Source organism: Engystomops pustulosus, unplaced genomic scaffold (assembly GCF_040894005.1).
Source record: "Engystomops pustulosus unplaced genomic scaffold, aEngPut4.maternal MAT_SCAFFOLD_111, whole genome shotgun sequence".
Taxonomy (NCBI): Eukaryota; Metazoa; Chordata; class Amphibia; order Anura; family Leptodactylidae; genus Engystomops; species Engystomops pustulosus.
The window spans coordinates 303477-308960 of NW_027284993.1; positions in this window are offsets into that span (position 1 = coordinate 303477).

The following is a 5484-nucleotide window of genomic DNA, read 5'->3' on the forward strand; positions in this document are numbered from 1 at the left end:
AAGCGACCAAGTGCAAGCCGAGTTTGGAGCTCGAAACCCGGCCACACTTGGTAGTATGTCCCGGTGAGGAACATGCCCATGGAAGTAAGAGCTCAGCGGGAGCAGCCACTCAGGCTACCCGGGAATGTGTCACTGTCCCCCGGCCAAGACTTGGCGGCAAGTCCCGGGGAGGAATAGTGCCCATGGAAGTAGCTCAGCGGGAGCAGCCGCTCAGGCTACCCGGGAATGTGTCACTGTCCCCCGGCCAGACTTGGCGGCAGGTCCCGGGGAGGAATAGTGCTCATGGAAGTAGCTCAGCGGGAGCAGCTGCTGAAGATACCCGGGAATGTGTCACTGTCCCTGGGCCACACTTGGTCGTTGGTTCCTGATGAGGAACATGCCCATGGAAGTAAGAGTTCAGCGGGAGAAGCCGCTCAGGCTACCCGGGAATGTGTCACTGTCCCCCGGCCAGACTTGGCGGCAGGTCCCGGGGAGGAATAGTGCCCATGGAAGTCGGAGCTCCAACCTCCAAGTTGACCTCAGCGGGAGCACTTGCTGAGGCTACCCGGGCATGGGCGACTGTTCCCCGGCCACACTTGGTCGGAGGTCCCGGTGTGGAACATGCCCATGGAAGTTGAAGGGAAGAGAACCGCGAAAGGGAGTTTGGAGGCTGAGCCGCGGCCGAGGAGGTCTCACCGATCCCGGCGTGATTCCAGCCAGGCCCGGTACCCTATACCGAACTCGACATGGTGGCTGTATCCGGGACCCTGGAACCCTGGGCGGGGAGCCTAGGGGCGAGAGGGGCCCCATGGAGCTCGGGCAGACTAGAAGTACCCTCGTCTGCCCGCTGGAGGGCGCCCTTCCCGGAGCGGAGGGGACCCCCCAAGCGACCAAGTGCAAGCCGAGTTTGGAGCTCGAAACCCGGCCACACTTGGTAGTTGGTCCCGGTGAGGAACATGCCCATGGAAGTAAGAGCTCAGCGGGAGCAGCCACTCAGGCTACCCGGCAATGTGTCACTGTCCCCCGGCCAAGACTTGGCGGCAAGTCCCGGGGAGGAATAGTGCCCATGGAAGTAGCTCAGCGGGAGCAGCTGCTGAGGCTACCCGGGAATGTGTCACTGTCCCCCGGCCAGACTTGGCGGCAGGTCCCGGGGAGGAATAGTGCTCATGGAAGTAGCTCAGCGGGAGCAGCTGCTGAGGCTACCCGGGAATGTGTCACTGTCCCTGGGCCACACTTGGTCGTTGGTTCCTGATGAGGAACATGCCCATGGAAGTAAGAGTTCAGCGGGAGAAGCCGCTCAAGCTACCCGGGAATGTGTCACTGTCCCCCGGCCAGACTTGGCGGCAGGTCCCGGGGAGGAACAGTGCCCATGGAAGTCGGAGCTCCAACCTCCAAGTTGACCTCAGCGGGAGCACTTGCTGAGGCTACCCGGGCATGGGCGACTGTTCCCCGGCCACACTTGGTCGGAGGTCCCGGTGTGGAACATGCCCATGGAAGTTGAAGGGAAGAGAACCGCGAAAGGGAGTTTGGAGGCTGAGCCGCGGCCGAGGAGGTCTCACCGATCCCGGCGTGATTCCAGCCAGGCCCGGTACCCTATACCGAACTCGACAGGGTGGCTGTATCCGGGACCCTGGAACCCTGGGCGGGGAGCCTAGGGGCGAGAGGGGCCCCATGGAGCTCGGGCAGACTAGAAGTACCCTCGTCTGCCCGCTGGAGGGCGCCCTTCCCGGAGCGGAGGGGACCCCCCAAGCGACCAAGTGCAAGCCGAGTTTGGAGCTCGAAACCCGGCCACACTTGGTAGTTGGTCCCGGTGAGGAACATGCCCATGGAAGTAAGAGCTCAGCGGGAGCAGCCACTCAGGCTACCCGGCAATGTGTCACTGTCCCCCGGCCAAGACTTGGCGGCAAGTCCCGGGGAGGAATAGTGCCCATGGAAGTAGCTCAGCGGGAGCAGCTGCTGAGGCTACCCGGGAATGTGTCACTGTCCCCCGGCCAGACTTGGCGGCAGGTCCCGGGGAGGAATAGTGCTCATGGAAGTAGCTCAGCGGGAGCAGCTGCTGAGGCTACCCGGGAATGTGTCACTGTCCCTGGGCCACACTTGGTCGTTGGTTCCTGATGAGGAACATGCCCATGGAAGTAAGAGTTCAGCGGGAGAAGCCGCTCAAGCTACCCGGGAATGTGTCACTGTCCCCCGGCCAGACTTGGCGGCAGGTCCCGGGGAGGAACAGTGCCCATGGAAGTCGGAGCTCCAACCTCCAAGTTGACCTCAGCGGGAGCACTTGCTGAGGCTACCCGGGCATGGGCGACTGTTCCCCGGCCACACTTGGTCGGAGGTCCCGGTGTGGAACATGCCCATGGAAGTTGAAGGGAAGAGAACCGCGAAAGGGAGTTTGGAGGCTGAGCCGCGGCCGAGGAGGTCTCACCGATCCCGGCGTGATTCCAGCCAGGCCCGGTACCCTATACCGAACTCGGCAGGGTGGCTGTATCCGGGACCCTGGAACCCTGGGCGGGGAGCCTAGGGGCGAGAGGGGCCCCATGGAGCTCGGGCAGACTAGAAGTACCCTCGTCTGCCCGCTGGAGGGCGCCCTTCCCGGAGCGGAGGGGACCCCCAAGCGACCAAGTGCAAGCCGAGTTTGGAGCTCGAAACCCGGCCACACTTGGTAGTATGTCCCGGTGAGGAACATGCCCATGGAAGTAAGAGCTCAGCGGGAGCAGCCACTCAGGCTACCCGGCAATGTGTCACTGTCCCCCGGCCAAGACTTGGCGGCAAGTCCCGGGGAGGAATAGTGCCCATGGAAGTAGCTCAGCGGGAGCAGCCGCTCAGGCTACCCGGGAATGTGTCACTGTCCCCCGGCCAGACTTGGCGGCAGGTCCCGGGGAGGAATAGTGCTCATGGAAGTAGCTCAGCGGGAGCAGCCACTCAGGCTAACCGGGAATGTGTCACTGTCCCTGGGCCACACTTGGTCGTTGGTTCCTGATGAGGAACATGCCCATGGAAGTAAGAGTTCAGCGGGAGCAGCCGCTCAGGGCTACCCGGGAATGTGTCACTGTCCCCCGGCCAGACTTGGCGGCAGGTCCCGGGGAGGAATAGTGCCCATGGAAGTCGGAGCTCCAACCTCCAAGTTGACCTCAGCGGGAGCAGCCGCTGAGGCTACCCGGGCATGGGTGACTGTTCCCCGGCCACACTTGGTCGGAGGTCCCGGTGTGGAACATGCCCATGGAAGTTGAAGGGAAGAGAACCGCGAAAGGGAGTTTGGAGGCTGAGCCGCGGCCGAGGAGGTCTCACCGATCCCGGCGTGATTCCAGCCAGGCCCGGTACCCTATACCGAACTCGGCAGGGTGGCTTTATCCGGGACCCTGGAACCCTGGGCGGGGAGCCTAGGGGCGAGAGGGGCCCCATGGAGCTCTGGCAGACTAGAAGTACCCTCGTCTGCCCGCTGGAGGGCGCCCTTCCCGGAGCGGAGGGGACCCCCCAAGCGACCAAGTGCAAGCCGAGTTTGGAGCTCGAAACCCGGCCACACTTGGTAGTTGGTCCCGGTGAGGAACATGCCCATGGAAGTAAGAGCTCAGCGGGAGCAGCCACTCAGGCTACCCGGGAATGTGTCACTGTCCCCCGGCCAAGACTTGGCGGCAAGTCCCGGGGAGGAATAGTGCCCATGGAAGTAGCTCAGCGGGAGCAGCCACTCAGGCTACCCGGGAATGTGTCACTGTCCCTCGGCCACACTTGGTCGTAGGTCCCGGTGAGGAACATGCCCATGGAAGTCGGAGCTCCAACCTCCAACCGGGTGAAGCCTCCGAGAGCTAGCCGGGAATAGGGCGCCAATCCCGGCTACCGCCCTCCATTCTTGCCCCGGTCGAAAGACCTACGTCCTCGCACCAGCACAAGCGCAAAAATTTTCTAAGTGTGGGAGAACCGAGGACCCGCCCGGTGGCACTCTGCCTCTCGCTGCCGCCCTCCTGGAAGCGTCCTCGGTCACTGTGTGTGCGGCAGATATCAGAGCTCCGGAAAGGTGAAAAAGAACCGGTAAGAGGGCGAATCCGGCAGCTCCCTGCCGGGCGAGGACCACCGCGAGCGGCGGGGACGTCAGACGGGAGACGCGCGGCGGACCTTCCGTCGGAGTGCCTGGGATTTTGACCTCGGAGAAGTTCGAAAAAATTATGCGGTCGGAGCTGTCTGCCTTGGCCGGGGAAGGCTCACCGCCGGCGGCTGCCAACCCCTGGCTTGCCCGCTGGATGCCCTTTCGGAGGCTGCTGAAAAAGAACTGTCAGGCGGGCACCTCTCGGAAGAACCGCAGACCAAAACGACCGGTAAAAATTTTGGGCGATCCGACACGTAGTGCACCTTCGGCGGCAGAGAAAAGCAGCAAAAATACCGGTCAGAGAAGGGGAGTTTTGGTCGACTCTGCCAGGTTTTTGCACTAAGTCAGATCCGTAATGCCAGCGGGACTGAGTCGCTTTTGCGTGCCGTGGTCCTGGAGGCCTGCTCGGACAGAGCGGTCCTTCGGGTCCCGCGGGAAGGGGCATTTCATGTTCCTCTGCGGGAGGTGATCCATTTTCTGCGGGAAATGGCGAGCCCCTTCGGCTACAAGAGTGTGTAGGTCCCGCTCAACAGTCTACGTCCTTAACCATCGGGGACTTTGTAGATTTTGCCCAAAATCGCTCTCCGCAGAACAGAGCGTGAGGTCTCCGCGGCGGAGGCCGGAAAAGGTGCGAGGTGAGCGGCATGGTATGACTGGGCTCGTGCCGCTCACTGCTACCCGGAGCGTGGCGCCCTCCGGGTAAAAAGCTAGCCGGGGCGAGTAGGTGGGTTGACGGGCGCATAAGCAACGCCGTCCCCGCCGTACAAGGTGCCGGTGGCCTGGCGAACCACCGGCGTAAGGCTAGCCAGGGCGTACCGCGGGGCAGAGGGCGCATAAGCCACGCTCTCTCTCCATCCCACCAGCACAAGCGAAAAATTTTCAAAGTGTGGGAGAACCGGCTTCCCGACCGGTGGCACTCTGCCTCTCTCTGCCGCCCTCCTGGAAGCGTCCTCGGTCACTCGGAGTACGGCAGATTTAAGAGCTCCGGAATGGTGAAAAAGAACCGGAGAGAGGGCGACTCCGGCTTCTCTCTGCCGGGCGAGGACCACCGCAGGCGGCGGGGACCTCTGACAGGAGGCGGCGCTGCGGGCAGGCTTTCTAAGTGCCTGGGCTTTTGGCCTCGGCGAAAGTCGAAAAAATTATGCGGTCGGAGCTTTCTGCCCCGGCCGGGGAAGGCTCACCGCCGGCGGCTGCCAACCCCTGGCTTGCCCGCTGGATGCCCTTTCGGAGGCTGCTGAAAAAGAACTGTCAGGCGGGCACCTCTCGGAAGAACCGCAGACCAAAACGACCGGTAAAAATTTTGGGCGATCCGACCCGTAGTGCACCTTCGGCGGCAGAGAAAAGCAACAAAAATACCGGTCAGAGAAGGGGAGTTTTGGTCGACTCTGCCAGGTTTTTGCACTAAGTCAGATCCGTAATGCCAGCGG